Raw genomic sequence first — 23,117 nt, forward strand, 5'->3', positions numbered from 1 at the left:
TTACTTTATGGACATGACGTAAAAGCTATTGGGGGAAAAAAAAAAAAGGGAAATCACAGTTAATGTGTCCCTTGTAAGATGTTCAGATATCTGATCCCTGTGATTTGATTTTTCCCCATGGCTCTGTCAGAACTTCGCCTGCTCATTCTCTGAGTGTCCCTGGATTTGGGGAACAAAATGGGCGAGGAATTCTTTTAGACATCTGGAAGGATGACTGTGAATGTTTCCTTGTTTTTTAAGTTTGTTTTTGGTTCCCTCGTTGTGCTTGAAGTCAGAGCCTGGACACTATCCCTAAACTCTTTGCTCAGGGCTAGCATTACTTTGAGCCACAGCTCCACTTCAGGTTTTCTGGTGGCTAATTGGAGATAAAGTCTCAGGGACTTTTCTGCCTGAGCTGGCTTTGAACCACAATCTTCAGATCTCAGCCTCTTGAGTAGCTAGGATTATACAAATAAGCTAACAAGCACCAGTAACGAAATGAATATATATAATGCCACTCCTGAAGTTTAAACTCAAGACCTAGATGTTGCCCCTGAGTTGCTTTTGCTCAAGGCCAACCCTCTATCACTAGAGCTATAGCTCCACTTCTAAATGTTTCCTTTATAGAGGAAAAGTTAGGTAAATTTATGTGTGTGTGTGTGTGCATGTACGCATGCAGACACACATACACACATGCGTGTGCACAGAACAAATCACTAATCTCCTTGCATTAACACCTAAATAAAGCCAAAATAATCCCCAAGATTTGGCTAAAACCAAATTAATCTCTAGAGGCAGCCCGCTCTGGGATATCCAGGGCAGGTAGCAGGACAGGAGACAGGAAATTTCAACACCCCAGCAAGGGACTTCCAGGAAGCAGGAGATAGGAAATCAGAACTCTCTCATTGGGAGCAGGAATCAGGAGGAGAGACAGGAAATTAGAAGAGCAATAGGGGGAGAGGAAACAGGAAATTAGAACCCCCCCCCCATTCAAGAATAGGAAGCAAGATGGGAGACAGGAAATTAGAAGCCTCCATCCAGAAACAAGAAGCAGAACAGGAGACAGGAAATCAGAATACCCATAGGGAAGCAGGAAACAGGAAATTAGAACGCCCCCTCCCATCTGGGAACAGGAAGCAAGACAGAAGACCAGAAATTAGAATACCCCACCCAGGGACTTCCAGGAAGCAGGACTGGTGATGGGAAATTAGAAAACTCCATGGGGGACAGGGAGAAAGAGGAAAGGAGACAAGAAACCTATTCTCTACCACGCACCAATATCATGGCCCCGGAAGCTCCACCCCCAAAGAGCACATAGGAAGCATGTCTCAGAATTGGAGACAGTTACTTTTTGTGATGTTTTCATGGGGCCAGCAGCAGTGGAAAACTAGCACCCTATCAATAGTAAAATGACCACAGAAAGATCCAGAACGTATTAACTTATAAACATGATGGCAGGTTCTAATTCCAAACAAGGAAACCTGCACACCCACAGTACACGCCTGTGCGTGCACATGTGTGCACACACACACACACGTCTTCATATTCTAAGTCAGAAAGCCAAAGAACTGGCAACTTTAATATAATGACTTGTCTTATCTAGATCTAGTAGTTTCACTACTCTTAGTTAGTTTTACTACTCTTTAGCAAAAAAGTTAACTAATCTCTATGCCCAGAAACCTCAGAGTATTTATTACCCAGGAGGAAGAGAAAAGGAAGACAGAGAAAGGTTTTCTTTAAAAAAAAAAAAAATCTCAGCTGGGCAGTCTTAGAAGGTTTAAGAACAGCCTAGGAAGTAGTCTACAAGCCTTCATCTCCAAAATAACCAACAGAAAGCCAGATCTCAGTGGCTCATAACTGAAATCCTAGCTACTGGCTGGGGATATGGCCTAGTGGCAAGAGCACTTGCCTCGTATACTTGAAGCCCTGGGTTCGATTCCCCAGCACCACATATACAGAAAATGGCCAGGAGTGGTGCTGTGACTCAAGTGGCAGAGTGCTAGCCTTGAGCAAAGAGAAGCCAGGGACAGTGCTCGGGCCCTGAGTCCAAGGCCCAGGACTGGCAAAAAGAAAGAAAGAAAGAAAGAAAGAAAGAAAGAAAGAAAGAAAGAAAGAAAGAAAGAAAGAAAGAAAGAAAGAAAGAAAGAAAGAAAGAAAGAAAGAAAGAAAGAAAGAAAGAAAGAAAGAAAGAAAGAAAGAGAAAGAAAGAGAGAGAGAGAAAGAAAGAGAGAAAGAAGAGAGAAAGAGAGAGAAAGAGAGAGAGAGAAAGAAAGAAAGAAAGAAAGAAAGAAAGAAAGAAAGAAAGAAAGAAAGAAAAGAAAGAAAAGAAATCCTAGCTACTAAGGAGACTGAAATCTGAGGATCGAGATTGGAAGGCAGTCAAGGGAGAGAATCTGTGAGAGGCATGACAGTGAGACTCCACTCAATCAGCAAAAAAGCCAGAAGTGGAGAAGTAGTTCAAGTCTTGAGCAGAGAAAGCTAATAAGCAAGCCTGTGCGTTCTGAGTTCAAGCCCCAGGACTGGCAACAAAAGAAACCAAAGCAGGGCTGCAGGTGTGTGTGTCAAGCGGTGGAATGCTTACCTAGCAAGCATGAGGCCCCAAGCTCAAACCCTAACACTAACAACCACCACCACAACAAAAAGTATCAGACACAAGTGGAACAAGGCCCACAGGGAGTACCGAAAGGCAGTTATTCCATATACATCTAACACTAGTCTCACACGACTGAAAATAGCTGAAGGAGTTCAAGATACTGTGTGGCAAATCAAGCACCAGTGGCTCACACCTGTAATCCTAGCTACTCAGGAAGCTGAGATCTGAGGATCATGGTTCAAAGACAGTTGGGGCAGGAAAGTCCATGAAACTCTTATTTCCAATTAACCTCTCCCCCCCACCCCTGCTTCAAAGCCAGAAGTGAAGTTGTGGCTCAAATGCAAGAGCACTCCCTTGAGCAGAAAAGTTTAGGACAGTGCCTAGTCCCTGAGTTCAAGTCCCAGGACTTACACAAAAACAAAAACAGAAAAAAGGTAAAACGTGTCAGTAACTCTCCCCACACAAGATATATGCCTATTTAAAGATTTGTGATCTGATGAGAAACAGGAATGAACCATGGGAATATAGAATGAGGGTGTATTTTTCCATTTTTTTATAACTGTTGTCCGTAACATAGTCACAGTCTTTTTAATTATGTAGTTGATATTTTAATATTACTTTACTTTGATTATTTTGTTATTATGTTTCTTATTCTGACTTTATTATTTTGCTATATATTTATTAGGGGGGTGGATTGATTGGTTCACTGATTTAGAGACAAGATTTAGCTCTGCACTCCAGGTTGGCTTCAGACTTGAGATCCTGCTGCCTCCACCTCCCAAATACTAGACTTATAGGTGTGCCCTACCATGCCTGGCCCACACTCAAAGTCTTAAAGTCAAATTATAAGGAACACAAATGGTAGGCTAAGACAGACAGATAGACACACATACACACACTAGCACTTTTCATGTCTTTTTATAGAAGTTTAAAAGGCCAACTGACTTAGAGCTACTGTAATAAGAGAAGGATAATTCATTACACTTAGGTAAATACAAGCAAGGTTAATTTCAAAGCCGAAGAGCCAAGGAGGGTTGTTGTTGTGTTTTTTTTTTAATGGTTGTTGTTGCTGTGGTTGTTTTTTTGGGAGTTGGCACTGTCACTGAGCTTTTTTGCTAGCTAGCATTCTACCACTTGAGCAACAGATCCACTCCTAGATTTTTAGTAGTTGATTGGAGATAAAGTCTCAGGCAGGCTTTCATGCCTAGGCTACTGCCATCTCAACCTCTTGCATAGGAAGGACTATGGGTGTGAGCCACCAGCACCCCTGCAGTGAGGATCCAGGGGGAAAGCTTACTGGTATCCACAGCTCTGCCATCAGCCTGTATTCCCTCCCACCTCTACTTGCTTTAAGGTGATTCAAATGTCCCGGATGGTCATGGGCTCAATGCTGTTCTATGGAGCCCCATTAAGGCCCGTGTGAGTCTGACATACAGACACCTTGGATGGATTACAGTTGGCCCACCGAATGCCACTTTAGCTTCTGGGTGTCCATGGTTACTCATCTATTTTTAAATGTTCCACTATGATCTTATCTAATTGGCACAAAGAATTCGATCGTCGTATTTCCATAACTAAAAGTTGTTCGGAGTACCTAGCCAGGTAAACGTTCTACCTATGGCACGTGTGCACTAGGCAGAGAGCTGCACAGTCATGGAATTTTAGGTTTGTTTTTGTTTTAAGCGAAGTGATCAAAAACCCACCCTCTCAGACCACAAATGAAGGTCCTGCCTGGGTTGTTTGCTTGTGGGTAGTGAACAGAATCTGCCCTTTCTCAAGGTCAAAGGCCTTCCGGGGAGCTCCTAAGTGGTGGAGCCAGCCTTTGGCCACAGAATCTTACTCATAGACTCATCCCACTTTAAAGGAGAAATTGCCTCTCCACTACCTATGAACTCTAGCACAGGTATCCTAACAGCAATAGACCCGTTCAACCAACTGCACGTGCGACACTGTGGCACCAAGCTACCATGACAGAACACACCACTTCAAATCCTCCTAAGTCCTGCAGTACAGAGTTCTCTGGTGGAGGGAGCAGGGGAATGGTTGAGGCACATTGCAGGTAAGGGTTACTGAGTCCATTAAAAAACCTCAACAGCCATAGTAATCCTTAGCAAAAAAAGAACACCAGAGGTATCACAATGTCAGGCTATACTACAGAGCCATAGTAGCAAAAACAGCATGGTACTAGCACAAAAACAGACCCAAAGAGCAATGGACTAGAAGATCCAGAAATAAACCCACACAACTACAGCCATCTGATTTTTGACAAAGTAGCTAAAAATATGTCAGAGAAAAGACAGCTCCTGGGGAGGGTGGGGGAAGTGTTGGAAAAATTGAATATCCACTTGTACCTATCTCTGATGTAGCACACATGCATGTATGTATGTACACACACACACACACATATACACACACATCTATTCAAAATGGATCAAAAAGCTTAGTGGAAAATTTGAAACTACTACAGGAAAACACAGGTAACAACTTTCTGAATAGGACTCTAATTGCTCAGGAAATAAGAGCAGTAACTGACAAATGATATTGCATCAAATTTAAACACACACACACACACACACACACACACACACACACCTCTACAAAGCAAAACAAACAATTACCAAAATGAAGAGACAACCCACAGAATGGAAGCAAAATCTCTACAAGCTATTTACCAAACAAAAGATTAATATCCAGAATATAGAGCTCAAAAATACTAAACAGGAAGGAACAAGTAATCTGATTAATAATTGGATAAATCCAGTGGATAGTCTGCCAACAAAGTACAAATGGCAACTAAAAACATGAAAAAAACATTCAATATCTTCAGTCATAACGGAAATAGCAATCGAAATGGGGCAAGAAAAGAACTTTCATGTTCCTTTATATGGAACGTTTATATGGTAAATGAGTGCAGCTACTATGGAAATCAGTATGGAGGTTCCTCCAAAAGAACTCGCATATGATCCTATCATTCCACCCCCGTGCTTATATCTGACTGCATGTAACTCAGGGCATGCTGGAGATACCCGTACCTCCGTGTTCATTGCCACTAGAGCCAAACAATGGAGTCCACCTCGGTGACCACTAAACAGATAAAACAGATAAAGAAAAAGATGCATATGAATGCGATGGAGTACTATTCCACCATTTAAAAAAAACAAAGAGAATGAAATGATCTTGCTTGCAGGGGAAAAAAAAAAAAAGGATGGGACTGGAGATCATTAGGTTAAGCAATAAGCTAAGCTCAGGAAGACAAACATTACCTGTTTTCAGCCATATGCAAAATTTAGAAAACATCATTATTGGAATTTAGACATCATCACAAGAAGGAGGGGGAGGGGTGAGGGGAAGCGGAGGAAGAGGAGGAGAGAATATTATTTTAAAAGGGAAACTTTTTCAGGGAACATGTGAAAGAGCAAGAGAATATGATGGGGAAAATGATTATATAAGTATATTACATATATATGCATACATTTATGAAAATAACAATAAAGCCCACTGAAAAGTGTTATGAGGGGGGAAGAAGGGCGGTGAGATAAGAAAGAGTAACAGAGGGTGTGAACTTGATCAAAGTACACTCTAGATGTGAAATACCATGATGAAACCCCTTTGTACAATTCATTTACACTCATTAAAATGAGAAATCAGCCGCTTCTACGTCCTAAACTAAGGAAGGAAGTGGAAGGTGAAGCCCAGCTGGATGAATCCTGTAGTTAAAGGGTTAAGAGAAAGATGGACACAATCGCAGCAGCAGAGTCTACCCAGAAACAGCGGCTGACCCGGGCCCTGGGCCAGCACGGCCATCGTGTGACCAAACTACCCCAGCCTGAGCCTGGAGACCCAGCAGCTGTCCAGACACAGAGCAGAGCTGGGTGCTCAGCAAGCTTAATCTCCTGGTGGCTGGTTTCAGAGTATTTAAAAGGCAAATGACCTCAATCTATAAACCCCACAATCCCACCCTCAGTGAAGATGCTCCACTGTCCCCGCCCCTCGGTGGGCGTGGCCAAGCGCTCCAAGGCCCAGCTGAGCCGGTTGGCTGAGTTCTGATGGAAGAGCCCTATCCCTATCACTATGGGGATTCACCTAGGCTACAGACACATGACCTAAGAGCTCTACTGAGAAGAGGGCACTTGGGATGGCACAACTGTTTCTACATCTTTCTCTCAGCTCACCCTGGAACTTCTAGCTACTGGGGTCTTCTGATCAAAGTTCACCTCATTCCCTGGGACACAGAGCAGGAAGAAGAATTCCTTCGGTGTCGGTCACAACCATTGATGAATGACTGCCATTGGCACAAGGCCAGTGCTGGTCACAGATGATGAGCAACTTCAAGATCAAGAAAGAGTCACCAACTCCCCCAAGCTACAAAACCCTTCACACATGCCTTTCATGGAATAGTGCAAGAGATCTCAGGGCCACACATTGCCTTCCTCCTGAATGGACCCCAGGAGCAGGACCCCTACCTGCCTATGTCTATATGAAGAGCAGAAAGCTAAGGGGCATCTTGTTCAGGGATATACAGCAGGAACGACTGAGGCCATTTTTTTAAGCCAGTACTGGGACTTGAACTCTGGACCTTGTGGTCTCAACTTGGCTTCTTCGTTCAAGTCTAACACTCTGCCACTTGAACTACTGTTCCACTTTGACTTTTTTTTTTTTTTTTTTTTTTTTTTTTTTTTTTTTTTTTTTGGCCAGTCCTGGGCCTTGGACTCAGGGTCTGAGCACTGTCCCTGGCTTCTTCCCGCTCAAGGCTAGCACTCTGCCACTTGAGCCACAGCGCCGCTTCTGGCCGTTTTCTGTATATGTGGTGCTGGGGAATCGAACCTAGGGCCTCGTGTATCCGAGGCAGGCACTCTTACCACTAGGCTATATCCCCAGCCCCCACTTTGACTTTTTGGTGCTTAATTGAAGATTGAGAGTCTCACAGCCTTTTCTACCCAGGCTGTTTTTTGAACCATGATCACCAAGTCTCTGCCTCCCGAGTAGCTAGGATTACAAGCATGAGCCACCAGCGCGCTGCCAAGCTTCTATTAGCATGAAGGTTTCCCAAATAAGTATCCAGCCGTGGATTACCCACACGAATTTTATACAAGAAATGTTCAACGCCCTGAATATATGACTGAGTTCTCCTGGCGTAGAGAGCTGGGTACACACAAACACTTTTAGTAACAATGTTAGGGTAGTGAGCAATGCCAATAGAGTTGATTAACAGAAAATGAAAACGGAGTGTGCGCCAATTACCCTCCAAAGCATTTCATTAATTCTCCCAGCAAGCCGACAAAGCAGGAAGTATCATGACCCTACAGATAAGCAGATTGAGTTCAGCCAGGTTAACAAACCTGTCTTCGGTCAGTGCAAGCCTGGGACTCGGGAAGCTGTGTCCTCACCACCCCAACACATCCATGACAGACACCTCAATTAGGCAGGCAGCCAGCTGTACAAGATCCACACCACACCACATGTTGCCAAGTCCCGCCCACAAAGAATTTCTGGGCCATCCACCGTGCTAAGCACCATACGTTCTGCAACAGATGCATCACACAAATGTGTTTCCACACGCCCGTGTGCATGCACGCACACGCTTCCTTTATTCATTTCAGACCAAAAAAAGTCAGCAGCTCCTGTTGTCATTCATTCTGACTTGTTATTGGTGTTGATGGGGTGTGACAGGCCCATAGATAAGGCGTCACTTTTCCGTTTAGATGGCACATTTCAAAAGGTATCAAACGTCGTTGCAGGCATCCCTAAAACACAATTCCATGCAGGGATCTCAGGAGACTTTGAAAGCCACTCGGCGACATACAAATATGCCCCCAAATGCTGAGGGCTCGCTTTCCTCACAATTGGCAAGAGGCAGAGCCAGGAGTGAAACCTGGGTCTCCAGGGCTACTGATTGAGGAAGATTTGCAAGAGTGTTTGGATGGCTCATTTCCACACCTGCATAAGGAATGACACAAAGATGAACCAAATCCCCGAGGGAGGGACAACTGGGACACATCAGTGTGCATAGCTGGAGAAGCTTCCTTGAGTGTTTGTAAAGACCAACTTAAAGCTGGGTGATTTTTTTTTTTTAACAGAATATTTTTTAAACAGAGTAAGCAGAAAAAGTTTTGGTTTGACAGACAAGCTCTGATACGAAGGAAGAAAGCCAGGGACCAATAGGGTTCTTCTGGAATTATCGAGACTGGATTCATTTGGCAAGGCACACACCCAACCAAAAACCACAGGCAACATTGGATACCGGGTCCTCATTGCCTGTACGATCTACCTACCAAAGGAGGGCCATTTCCAGTAAGGTGAGTCCTTAAAAGAACAAAACCAGCACTTCAAAATGCCTTCTGCACCAGCAAAAAGCTGGAAGTAGAGGTATGGCTCAAGTGGTAGAGTACTAACCCCGAGACAAAAAGAGCTGAGTGAAAAGCAGACCAGGCCTTGAGTTCGACCCTCAGTACCAAATAAGGACGATCAGAATCCAGCGGAGAAGAATTAGGGGTTCTCATTAAGATTTTATAGGAAAGCTTCACAGATATTATCATTAACAGGGCTCTCAATGAAACCCACCTGATCCCCAAGCGTGTCATTCATGTGTTCCTTGACCAAGTGTTCAAACCCACGAGGTAGTTAAGTCACGTGGGAACCTTGGTGGTCCTCCCTGCTCTGCCCAGCAGAGCTACACATTACCTTCTCCCATCCATCTGAGGTTTATGGGTACATCTAGGGTGTTCCCTCACTCCCTGTCTTTCTCACTGGGGCCACCAAAGGGAGCCACTAGTGAGAGGGGGATGGGAGAGAGTGGGGACAGGAGCAGTATCCTCCTGGCTGCCCCCTGCTGGGCCTCCCTGACCCCTGGCTGAGAGGAAGTAAGTGACTTCTCCTTTAGATCCCAGAACCTGCTCTTTCCCTTTACCCCTGCACGGGAAGCTCTCTTGTTACCTCCTGTATCCTCTTCCCCCATCAAGACAAAGCCCATGTCAAGCTGCTTCCCATCCCCTTTTGTCCACAGCTGAGAGCTGATCACATTCTCCTCAGTTAGTTCCCATTGGGGTTCCCTCCGTCTCGGGCCAGGACGCCACTGACCAACTAAAACACATAACTGATGACGCTCGCATTTCACTCTTGGAATCTACCCATTCCAACGGGATCTTCCTAATTCCGGTACAATTTCTCCCCATGTTACAGTCAGGCAAGGGGGGGGGGGGAAAGAGCAGGCCATTGCGCCTTCCACGGTGATTGATTACACCGAGGGCCTTGCAAGAGGGGACGCGCCTTCTGCACGAAGTGAAGTAAGCTTCGAAACATGCGAACTTGATTACAGAACTAGGGAAGTATGTTGTGGCTAAAAATACTCTCTGTAGGATTCCTTCCCAAGTGTATCATCGAGGATTAGCAGCAAGGTCCAGGGACCCTCTAACTGCATAGAAAGATCACAGCTGGGCACCAGCGCTCATGCCCAGAATCCTAGATACTGTGGAGGTTGAGATCTGAGGATCTCTGTTCAAAGCCAGCCGAGGCAAACAAACGTGAGAGACCCTTATCTCCAATTAATCACCCAAAGAGCTGGAAATGGTGCCACAGCTCCACTTCTAGTGCCAGCTTTAGGTGGAAAAAAAGTAAGGGACAGTGAGTGTCCAGGCCCTAAGTTAATCACTAGGGTTAGGGTATTGGGTCAGAGTCACCCACAGAAAACTAAAACAAAACTGAAGTTTCTAATTCAGTACTATGAGCGGTCTAATGGGAGGAAAGAAGGGGGGATTTTTCTTAAAAAGCTTTCAGGAAATACTAGGGGAGTGGCTGGTGGCTGGAGCCTATAATCCTAGCTACTCAGGAGGCTGGGATCTGAGGATCATGGTTCCAAGCCAGCTAGGGCAGAAAAGTCTGTGAGACTCTATCTCCCATTAACCACCAAAAAGTCAGATACAGCTCAAGTGGTAAAAAAGCACCAGCCTTGAGTGGTAAAAGCTAAGGGATAGCACCCAGGTGGTGTTTCAAGCCCCATACTGGCACCCAAAAAACCCTGTACTACACGCAACATTGCATTGGTACTTTTTTTTGAAACCGTCTTCCTAGGAATGCTAGAGCCTGTTTGGCCAAATGAATATTTTAGGCACTGAAAATACGTTTCAGGGCTCTGTAAGAACAAGGCTGCGGGACTTTATCTAAGGCCAAATGATCAAGTGCAGGCTTATCACAGGCTTCTTGGGAAACTGGATGCCCGTGGAGCGATGTTGGTTCATTTGCCAAGCTCAGCCTGTTGGTACAGGTCCTGGCATTACAGCGTGTTGAGCTATGTATTTTGCAACACTTTATGAAGAGGGCAAGCACGTAGGCTGAATGTCTTTCTTGGGAAAACAGGATGAACTCCAGATAGGATAGCGTTGGCCTCCCCCCCACCCCAGCCTTCCTACACAGCACACAACAGTTAGGATTCCGCATTTATTTGTGAGGCTCTTTGCATGTCATCTCATCTGTGAGTGCTATGAAGGGAGGAGTTGTTTCCAGTGTTTGCCTGGCACACAGTGAGTGTTTACTAGTCTCCCAATTGTTTGGACCACACTGTAGTAAGATTCAAAAGGAAAAGGTTGATAGTTCATCACATACACTTTTCCACACGTCTGACTCAGTAACATGTAAATATTTCATTATTCAAACTACACATTAATTCAAAAGGCATCGGTATGGTTTGATGCTGGTGGCTCACACCGATAATCCTAGCTACTCTTGATGAAGGAGAGCCGCCAAAACAACTGGCCTTGGTTACCTCAAAACAGAAAAACAATCAAACTTAAAAATCAATGCAATTGGGAAGTAGGAAATGATTACTTGACTGAATAGACTAGACATTTTTAAAAGGCAAAAAAAAAAGTCATAATGTTTGTCTTCATTGGATCCTAGTTAAAAAAAAAAAAAAAAATCCAGCCAGGTGCTGGTGGCTCAGGTCCATAATCCTAGCTGCTCAGGAAGCTGAGATCTGAGGATCAGGGTTCAAAGTTAGCCAGGGCGGTAAAGTCCATCAGACTTTTCTCTCCAATTAACCACCAAAAGAGCTGGAAGAGGCGCTGTGGGTCCAGTAGTAGAGCACTACCCTTCAGTGAACAAGCTCAGGGACAGTGCCCAGGCCCTGAGTTCAAGCCCCAAGACTGGCCAAAAAAAGGGAGGGGAGTCTCACCTTCAGACTTTTGTTCCAATGGCGTGTGTGTGTGTGTGTGTGTGTGTGTGTGTGTGTGTGTGTGTGTGTGTAGTGGTTATTACATTTCTTTCTTTTCAGTTCTGTTGGTCATGGGGCTTGAACTCAGGAGCTAGGTGCTGCTTCTGAGCTCTTTTGCCCAAGGCCACTGCTCTACCACTTTTGGTTTTCTGGTGGTTAATTCGAGGTAAGAGCTCACATAGGCATACGTGTTTACACAGTCCAAAAGCTAAAGTAACTTTGGAGGATGCCTAGAGAAATCTTAACATGGAGTAGGTATAAGATGCTATGGGCAATTCTTTTTATTGTGCTTCAGTGTGGTTGCACTATTGGGGTTGGAGAAAAATGACTTTACCCTGGGATTCGGATGGGGATTTTTTTTTTTTTTAAGGAAATAGTGTCATCCTTGCAGCTTTACTGTGTATTTGAATTTTTCAACAGTCAAAAAAAAAAGTTTAAATAAGAAAAGAAAGAAACAGAGGTAACATGTCCATCCCTGGTAAATCCGTACGAGAGACAGCACCCTCTTAGTACCTAGAACCCTCAGGACTAGGTGGTACTAGTAAGTACTACCTAGCACTCTCCCTCTCTACTAAGGCGGGAGACAAGGGATGTGGCTATCCCTCACATTCATATTTTAATGTCTTTTGTGATTATATTTGGAAATAATGTCTTAAAGAAAAAGTAAGTTGTAATGAAGTCATTCTGGGAGGAAAGTGTCCTTATAAACCAGGTCTTTCGGACCCAGTCACAGATATAGGAAAACTTGTACAAAGACCCTAAGAGGGTAGCCAAGGAGCAAAGAAAAAGCCCTACTAACACCTTGATTTCCAACTTCCAGCCCCCCTCCCCTGAATTTCAAGAAATACATGTTGCTGCATAAACCAGCCAGCCTGAGACAATTTGTTACAGCAACTTAAGCCAGGAAATAAAACAAGAAAGGTTTCCAGAACAAAGGGGAAGATTGGTCTTCCCCACCCCCCACATTTACCACCTACTGATAAGCAGTACCAGGAGCTCCCAAGGTGGTGCGTGTGTGCACGTGTGTGCACGTATGTGCGTGAGTACATGTATGCACGTGTCCGTGGACTGAGAACGGAAACAGCTCCTCGGGATGCTGTCTCATCCACAGGCTTGGCTGGGGAATAGTACTTAGACTTGCTGGAATGACAGGCTCTTTCCCCTGCACCCATAGGTGTCTGGGAACACTTCTGGCAGCCAGAGGCAGCCTGGGAGAGAAGCTTAAAACACCCCAAGTCTGTCTGCGGTGAGTGATCAGACACACTGGATTCTTTTCACGCCTAAGCAGAAATATTTCAAATATATTAAAGTCATTTCTCCTTGAAAGAAAAGGGAACATTCTCATGCTTATCATCACAAGAGGAGACACTTTAAATATTTCTTTACCACTGTGCAATTTCTACCCTTTCAGAATGAAAAACGGGCGAATGAAGCTGGTAACAAGGGGCAAAGAAAAGAAAAGTGAGGTCTCATCAGATTTCTTTTCTCATGTTACCTGAATCATTCACCTTGTGAGAATGAATAGAAGGTGGGTGGTAGAATGTAAATCCTGGGAGGTCAGGTCTCCTAGGTGGCTTTTCTTGCCTGATTGTGTGTGTGTGTGTGTACGTGTGTTTGTGTGTGTATGTACACGCACATGTGCGCACTGGTAATGGGGCTTGAAGTCAGGGCCTGGGAGCTGTCCCTGAGCTTTTTCACTCAAGGCTGGCACTCTACCACTTGAGCCAAAGCTCCAATTCCAACTTTTTTCGGGCTATGTTAAGGTAAGAGCTTCACAGACATCTCTGCCTGGGCTGGTTTCAAACCATGATCCTCAGATCTCAGTCTCCTGAGTAGCTAGGATTACACCAGCTTGTACACAGCTTTTTTTAGCCTGCTATTTAAGGAACTACAAGTATCTGGGAAGAATTTTTCCAGAACACAGTGCTCTGTGTGACCCACAATTCCTTGAGGGGCCAAACTCACCTCCAGTGAAGGCCTAACTGTTCTGGAGCAGGATGAGGTACTAGAGCCACTAATCCCTGACCCACATGGGGCTCAACTGAGGAATTGCACTTTCCTTGGCCGTAGCAGGTGGCCATAGCCCCTCTCTGTAGCCTTATCCCTTGTCGAGGTTCTATTTTTCCAGGGATGTCTAAGAACTTCAGTCAAGCCTATTAATAGTGAGGCTCTTAAATGTCCCGCAAAGTCCCATGTGCTAAAGCCTTGCTCCCCAGAGAGGTCTCCAGACACAGGGCAGGGCTTTGAAACAGACAGCGCAATGCCGGTCTCTTTGTCTATTTCACTTCCTGAACATAAGGCAGCGGACTATTTTGCTTCTGCAACCTGCTCCTTCCATGACATGCAGGTTCTGAATGAACCAGAGCCAATAACACATCATGAACCAAAATGGTGGACCCAAACTAACCTTTCTTCTTTATAAGTTGACTGGCTTGGACATTTGTGATAGTCATGGAGAGCAGCTGACTTACACAAGTCCTCGCTCCTGTTAAGGTCAAAAAGCTGCCAACCTCCCTAAGAGGGTTCCACAGACCAGTCAGAGCTCCTGGGGACCCCTGTGCTCCACACCCCTTACAAGATCTGTCCCCTGGGTGGGCAAGCAGCTGCTCCTCACTCCATGTGCCGAGCCCCTGTGGGGATGTCCACCGCTTCCTACAATGAGCTGGGGCACTGGGGTGTCCCTTTCAAAGACATCTCAGCTGCCTACCTGTGGGAAGGAGCCAAAGCAATACCAGCTTTGAGATGGGCCAGTTGGAGCCACTGGTAGCACAATCACAAGCCCTACCTGGACGCTTCTCCAATCTCTGGATGCCATACGTCCTGACGCCTGCCACCTTCTACCACTAACTTCTAGAATGAGACCCTTTGAGGGGAACCGCTGGGAGGCTAGGAATGACAAGTGGTGGACGTAGCACCTGACAGATAACACGTGGCCCATCGTGATGTTTCTCGTTCCCATAGTGCCTTGGGCTCCTGCTCAAGTATTGCATCTTCCCATCATGCCCTGGGTGCCTGGCTCAACCAATGAAAAGAGCTGGGGTAACATGTACACAAGGCATCAGGCAATCTGTACAAAGCTCAGAGATGAAGGGAGCCCCATATTATTATTATTATTTTAAATAAAAAGCCCTATGAAAGGACTCTATTGGACTCCTCTTGGAGCCCCTCTCCCAAGAGAGGGTCGGAAAGGGGCGTGGCAGTCTCTCCAGAGACCTCACCCAACAAAATACCACAATACGCTATGGGGCACCGCTCAACAGTGCTGTGTTTTCAACACATCTTTTCCCCTGTTGTTCTTTTCTCTTCCTTTTTTGGCTTGATGCAGGACCATCTGTAAGTTCCACAGCAGAGGCCAGGTTCCTGATCGTTTGAATCAGACCTCAGGGAGTCTGAACTCCACATATGGCCCACAGACATACGAAATCATCCAGGCGCTTTCATGTATTAATTGGGGGGAAAGGGGGGCAAGCTTTCTAGCGATGTCTAAATTTCTACAAAGAGACATGTTGGGTTCCTTCCAGAACACACGACAGTGGAAAAGACATCTTCTTCACACAGATGTGTAGAGGGATACATTGGACTCAGAGAGAGAAAATGCAATCAGTGGCTTTTAAATAAAAAATAAGACATGAGTGCATTAATTGTCTATGGCTTCCATGACAAATTACTACAAATTTGGTGGCTTTAAACACCACAAACTTGCTCTCTCGCAGGCTAGAAATCAAATCAAGGCTCTGACAGGGCCTGGCCTCTTCTAGACAGTTTTTCCCCGTCTTTTCCCAGATCCTGCTGGCCTGGCCATCTAAATTCCCTGGCATTCCTCAGTGGTAGCTGCCGGGCTCCAATCTCTACCTCTTGGCATCGAGCCTTTTCTTCATGCTGTCTCCTCTTCATTGAAGAACATTGAATAGAGGGCCCTCTCTACTCCGGTACCACCTCTCATTCACTAATTCCATCAGCAAAGGCAAGCTTTCCCAAGCAGGTCCATTCCAAGTCTCTAGTGGGTTAGGAAGGGGGTGAGATTAGGAAAGGGGTGGGTTACGGGGGAGACCCTTTGACCCCTTCCAACATGAATAGGGAGAAGAGCAGGAGCTTGTCTATAACCATTAGAGTTCCTAAAAGAACCCCCAAAAAACAACTTTGTGCGTTGTTGTTAAATACATTTCCCATTGGTAGCGGTGGTCCCCCAGGAAAGCCATGGGGAAGGACCGGAGCAACAGCTGATAAGGGCCCCCCATCCTGGGCGCGGAGGGCTGGACGGACCTCTCAGCCCTGCTTCACATGCCCACCAGAGAGAACAGCTCACCACAGGCTTGAGCTGAACCTCGGGTAGTGACAGGTGCAGGGCTAGAATCCATCCTTTTCCGGATAAACTTTCCTGTCCTAGCTAGTCTAGAGACTGAGATTTGAGGACGCTGGTTTAAAGCTACTTGGGACAAACCAGTCCAGGGATGCCCGTCTCCAATCAACCAGACCCCCTCCCCCTAAGAAAGAAGTACACAGGCTTGGCTCAAGTGGTAAAGCAATGAGAAAGAAAGCAGAGGGGCTAGGAATGTGGCTTAGTGGTAGAGTGCTTGCCTCGTATACATGAAGCACTGGGTTCGATTCCTCAGCACCACATAAACAGAAAAGGCCAGAAGTGGCGCTGTGGCTCAAGAGGTAGAGTGCTAGCCTTGAGCAAAAAGAAGCCAGGGACAGTGCTCAGGCCCTGAGTTCAAAGCCCAGGACTGGCAAAAAGGGAAAGGGAAATGAAGCTGAATGAGAACAAAGGCTCCAATTTCAAGACCTAGTACAGGCACGTGCATGTACATTCATACACACATACACACACACACACACACACACACACACACACACACACACACACACACACACACACACACGTAAGCTAAGTGCTGATGGCTCACGCCTGGGCAGGGGACATCAGGAGAAACTCTGGGAAAGAGGCGCTTTCGGTGAACATGACGACAATTAACCTGAAGAAGCCCAGATGCCTGCTGAACCGCAGCTGTGCTGGTGTACAAGCTTTAAGTATGCAGTGTTGGGGTCCACACAGAAACAGTCTGACAATGAATTCTTTCTAGAAACTAGAACCCGAGGATTATCTGCCTCCTAAACTGGCATTTCACCAGGGAAACAGAATTACGTAAGCTGCTGAGTTCCCTGTTTTGTTTTTTTTTGCCTTGGCTGGCAGGGTATTCAATCTCAACAAATACATTAGTTTAAACATCTTGAGCGGGGGCAGGGTTGGCTTACGCCTGCAATCCTAACTACTCTGAAGGCAGAGATCTGAGGATCTTGTTTCCAAAGCAGACGAGGCAGGAAAGTCCTTGAGACTTTTTTTCTCCAATTAACTACACCAAAACTGCCAGAAGTGGCTCAAGTGGTAGGCAGAGCACTAACTGTAAGCAAAACAGCTCAGGGACAGTGCAGAGGCAGAGTTCAAGCTCCAGGACCCGCACCTATCCACATCAACATCATCATCATCATGTGAGCAACACTTGCTTTCCCTTTCCTCTCCACAGACTCTGTCTATTCTCAATTTTTACTTCAAGGGACCGGTTATAACAAGTTTTCTATCAACCCATACAAAAAGGAAGTGAAGCATAATTTTATACATGCTAATAAAAAAATACTGGCCAATGTCTACATAGATCGAGAAGCTATAAGTTCGAGTTTAAATTAGATATCTTAGGGCCCATCGTTTTCAAAGACCCAAACCCAACAACAACTAATTACCAGTAAAACAATCGGAGTCTAGAAAGAGAGGTGGGGATTTCCTATCTGAGGAATGGGCAGAGGCTGAAAGGAATAAAAGAAGTGACTCGTCAGTGCTAGTGGCTGATATCTAAGGATCACAGTTTCGAGCTGGCCAGAGCAAAAAAAAGCAGTAAGATTCTTATCCCCAATTAACCATCAAAAAGCCAGAAGTGGAGATGTAGCTCAAGTGGTAGAGCTCTAGCCTTAAAGAGAAAACGTTAAGGGATAAGGCCCAGGAGGCCTTGAGTATTAACTCAGTAGTGCCACCAAAAAATGGAAAAAGAAAAAAGAAAGTGGCTTAATGTTCTCTCTAGTCTCTTGATTAAGACAAAGAACACAAGAGAAGAACTACTTATATAACCAACACATAAAGCTGCTTCCTCAAGGGTCACCCTTCTCCAGGGACTGGCTTCCTGAACAGACAGAATCAGATAAACGGGGGTTCAGACAGGCCTAAACTACCCAACGCCTGACAACCCACACTGCCTGTTCTTTCCCCAGCCTGGGGGTTCACCCGAGCAGACCCAACACGGAACAGCTCAAGGGACCCCAGCACGGGCAATCTCATTCTACTCAGATCCAAGTATCTGGGGGAAAAGAACCAATCCCCAAATTGTTTTTTAGTTGTTTCCTAAGTGCCACTGGAGAGAAGATAGAAAGTATCTGGCATCACGAAATGCATCACCGGCTCCCTGGTGAAAACGGAAGCTGCAGAGTAGGACATACATGGCCTCTCGTCATGACGTCAGGGTCATCATGGCGGGTCAAACCCCAGGAAGGGTGCCCTTTCACACAGGCTACAGGAAGTCGTAGTACTCATTTGGCACTGCCAGACTCTGGGGGACTCTGAGTGAGTCACTTAGTCAACCTGCTGAAGTAGCTTTGAAAATGCAGAGGTTTGACACGTAAGATGAAACTGAGGTGTGCCTGGCACATAATACATGCTCAGTTAACATCAGCTCAAGGAACTGTGGCCAAATCAGGGCAAAAGTGCACCCGGTTTGAGTGAGCTCAGAGTATATCAGAAGGAGAGATTATTTTGTCAGTTTTGGAGGCTGTCCAGGCCAAGATCTGCCTTCCTGATGTGGATTGATCACATAACCTTTCTTTGGTACCTGTATGCATCTCTTCTTCCTTTTTATAAGGATATCAACATTTCTTTTTCCCAGTGGTGGCTGTACTAGGATTTGAACTCAGAGTTTCATGTTCTATGTAACTTATACTTGTTTGGTTGGTGTTACCACTTGAACCATTCCTTCAGCCCAGCTTTTTACTGGTTCATTAAAGATGGAGCATTTCAGATTTTTCTGTACTGGCTGGCTTCAAACCTCGATCCATCTGGATCTCAGCCTCCGGAGTAGCTAGGATTACATTACAGGGGTGAGCCATTATCACCCACCTAGGAAACCAATCCTCTTTCTCCCTTTCTCCTCTTACAAGACCACCAAACCAATAACCCAGTTAGAAGCCATCTTATGGCTTCATGTAACCTTCAGGCCAGAGGCCCTGTCTGCAATTACTTGTGGCAGGATAGGCCCTTGCAAACACACTGTGGGAGGACACAATTCAATCCATAGCACCTACAAAGGGAAGGAGGACCGGCAGAATATCCATGTGTACTGAAGTTGGGGAGTTGTGTTATCATCATCTCAGGTAAACAACCACACAAGAGATATCACTATTCTATACATCTCAGAGGAAGCCATGGAGCTCAGGCACAGTGATGAACTGGCCACATGGCCAAGCAGAGATTCAGATGTCCAGCTGTGACTCCAAAGGCCTTGGCTCCTTCAAAATCATCTGCACCATGCTTTATTTCATTAGTGGCAGACTTTATTATGAAGTGTATTATGAACTGCAAAGACAGACTATCAATGAATGACCAGAGAGATTAACAAGATCAGAAGCTGATTAGATTAAGGAGACAGAGGGAGCCCCAGGGAAGAACTGGCTAGAAAGAGGGAAGAAGGATATTTGAGGGGCCCAGGTAAAGCAGCCCCAACAGTGAACCATAAGCTGTGCACTCTGCAGGGACCCACAAGCCTGCAGTAATGGGCATGCGCAGAGAAGCAACAGGAAGCAAGACATCGAAGGAACAAAGTCAGGATGGTAAGCGGAAGACACAGCGATGAGCGTGCACGCCCCGGTGTCAGGGGAAGCCAGCTGGAGACAGAGGCTACTGTCTCTGCTACTTAGGGGTGGATGGAGGGCTAGGGCTGCCACAAGCAAGATGTGGGGTGCCGCTGGACGTGGTCCAGGTCACGTATGGGCTCTGCCCCTGCCAGGTTCTCAGGCTCAGCACTTGGGAGGACCAGGAGAATGAGTAAACCAAGTATACACTTGGGCAGAACTTCTACAGAGCCCCCTAAGCAAGATGTGGGGTACACTGCAAGAGGATGGCTGGGAGCCTAGGCTTAAAGGAGAAAATACATAAATGTGTGTGTAAGTGTATGTATCGTGTACCCACAATACATATACATACACACACATATATAACATTACATATGTAGTATATATTGTACATATTATATTACATATTCATCCTATAGGTCATATACTACATATATTTAATATTCATGTGTGGGTGATGTGTATAAAGCTGGCTGGGCCATACCAGGACGGCCTGAAGGTGTCTGTGTGTGACCTCGGCTACGGAGGTCTCACAGGCACAACCCAGCAGCTCATAGATGCTGTCTTATGGCCACCGGCAAAAGGCCAGGCTTAAGAAACAGGCTCTCTTTCTAACTACACCATCTTACGTAATAAAGCCTCCCTCCACCCATGTTGTAGAACTCCAAGAAGTCCTTCTGCTGGAAATGTGATTAGCCTTCTATTTCAACAGTGAGATAAACACAATTATTTTCTTAAGTAAAGAAAACTGTTACTTTTCGGGAAAAGGATAGAGCGTAATCCACTCATCAGAGCACTCTGTTTAGGGATTTTTTTTCTTTAAGCATCTGGGGTGGGGGGGGGGGGAATCCCAATACACAGAACAGACAATTTCTTTTTTTTCAAACTGACAGGCAGTAGTGCTTTGTATTGGATACTGTAGAATTTCTATGATTGAATGTGCCTTTATTCTAGGAGGGAGAAGCCAAGCAAAATAAAATGCCAGGTATTTATGAAAATAGAAAATGGCCCATGGAAGCTGCAAAATAATTGAATCCACTTGAAATGACCAAACTATTCAGAAGTTGGGGCTGGGAATATGGCCTAGTGGTAAAGTGCTGGCCTCATATACATGAAGCCTTGGGTTCAATTCCTCAGCACTACATATATAGAAAAAGCAGGAAGTGGTGCTGTGGCTCAAGTGGCAGAGTGCTAGCCTTGAGCAAAAAAAGAAGCCAGTCACGGTGCTCAGGCCCTGAGTTCAACCCCAGGACTGGCAAAAAAAAACAAAATATTCAGAAGCCTCCAAAAAAATCAAGCCCTCACAGGGGAAAACTGCCTCGGGCTGTGGGAAGGGAACACACACACACACGCACACACGCACGCACGCACGCACGCACGCACGCACGCACGCACGCGCCTAGTCCAGACTTAACACCTAGTCAGTTACGGAGGAAAGCAGCTCAGTGCCTCAGAACAGGTGAGCTAGACAAGAGGCAGTCTTTCCAGAAAGTTCTCTCTGGCCTGGTAGGAGACTAGTGGGATCCAGATTGCCACACTCCAGAGGCAAAGAAGACTGTTGTACTGGAAACTGTATACCCCAACTTCGCTCTGGGGGTGGGGGACTGTGGAGGGTGAAAACGGGGTAGGGGGTCCCCTTGAACCTGAGAAGGACACGACTCCCATCACAAGTTCCCTCCTCAAAAAGCAGCCTGGACGGGGCGGGCTGGGGACTCACCTCTGCCATCCTAGCTGCTCAGGAGGCTGAGGTCTGAGGATCGAGGGTCAAAGCCAGCTAAGACAGCAAAATCTGTGAGACTTCATCACCAATTAACCAGCAAGAAAAATAGGGGGGAAAAAAAGCTCATAGTGGAGATTTGGCTCAAGTGGTAGAACACCAGCCTTAAGTGACAAAAGCTTAGAGCTGGCACCCGGGCCCTGAGTTCAAGCTCTAATACCAGGCAGTCTGGGAAGGGTACAACCACAAACGACAAGTTACTAGTCAGGCAAATTGAAGACACTTGACAAAAGTGCCTTTAAATGCTAAGCAAAACTGAGGTCATACAAACATTGACTCATCCCGAACAAAGTAGCCAACACATTAGGATACTCACCCCGCCCCCAAGACCGTACCAAGAACTCATCTGACCCAGGCATTCATGGTGGTACAAACCCGGCCTTCGAGCATTTGCAGTGACTCTCCCCCTCAGCTGCCTCGACATTACTGAGGGTAAGTACGGCCTTGCACCTGCCACACCAGGTCATGAACAGAGTTCCCCAGCTAACTCCCCTGGCCCCCCCCGCCCCCCCCCTCAGCACCAGAGAAAACAAACGGCCCAAAGTCTGTACGCCACATCTTTTGCAAAGGAGTGGAAAAGATCAGCCAGGGTTGCCTTTCATAAAACTCAATCGCGGCTAGCAAAATAACCATCTGGCAGCCGGTCACACCTGCGGAAAGCAGGCTTGTCCAGAGGCATGCGGAAAAGCCACAGTGACAGCTACCGCAGAGCATGGTGGGGGCAGAGCCCAGGGCTGGGACTAAGGAGGAAAGCCCCCCCCCCCTGCCGCCCCCAGCTTTGTGATGATGGGGACGCCATCGCAAAGGGAAAGGGAATAAATCCATTCCTGTGCTGGAGGCACACACAGACACCAACAATTTCATAGCGGGTTTAAAATGAGATCTGAGGATGGAAGTTCAAAGCCAGCCAGAGCAGGAAGGTCCATAAAACTCATACCTTCCGTTAACCACCAAAACTCATGGTAGAGTTTCCAGCCATGAATTGAAAAAGCTAAATGACAGTGTTTAGGCCCCAGAGTTCAAGGTCAGCCAGGGCAAAAAAAAAAAAAAAGAAAAAAAAATGAGATTCCATCTCCATCACTACTAAGCTGAATGGTGGTGGCTGTACCTTTTACCCCAGCTACATGGGAGGTGTAAGGAGGGGATCACAGTCCAGCCTGGTCCCAGATGAAATTTTTAAAAGATCCTACCTACAAAAGAAGTAGAGCAGGTATAGGGGCTCACACCTGTAATCCTAGCTGCCCAGGAGGAGGAGTGGTTCAAAGCTAGCCCAGGCAGGAAAGTCTATGAGACTCTGATCTCCAATTAATTACCAAAATAACTGGAAGTGGAACTGTGGCTCAAGTGGGAGAGCACTAGCCTGGAGCAAAAAGAACCTCAGAGACAGCGACCAGGCCATGAGTTCAAGCTCTAGGACCAACACACACACACACGAGAGGGCAAAGAGGGGGAAAAGGGGAAGAGAGAGAGAGAGAGAGACAGAGAGAGAGACAGAGAGAGAGAGAGAGAACCTTTAAAAATAGTTCTGAACCCCCCAAAAAATAATTTTTTTAAATTTGTTTAGCCAGTCCTGGGCCTTGGACTCAAGGGCTGAGCACTGTCCCTGGCTTCTTTTTGCTCAAGGCTAGCACTCTGCCACTTGAGCCACAGCGCCACTTCTGGCCGTTTTCTGT

At 46.0% G+C, this 23,117-nt stretch overlaps 1 protein-coding gene across 8 annotated transcripts in view; it reads right to left on the bottom strand.

Annotated features, from left to right (window-relative positions):
• Foxn3 (forkhead box N3) overlaps nucleotides 1–23,117 on the bottom strand; it is a 360,243-nt gene that overhangs the window by 151,361 nt on the left and 185,765 nt on the right. The window lies entirely within an intron of this gene.

Source organism: Perognathus longimembris, chromosome 14 (assembly GCF_023159225.1).
Source record: "Perognathus longimembris pacificus isolate PPM17 chromosome 14, ASM2315922v1, whole genome shotgun sequence".
NCBI classification, from domain to species: Eukaryota; Metazoa; Chordata; class Mammalia; order Rodentia; family Heteromyidae; genus Perognathus; species Perognathus longimembris.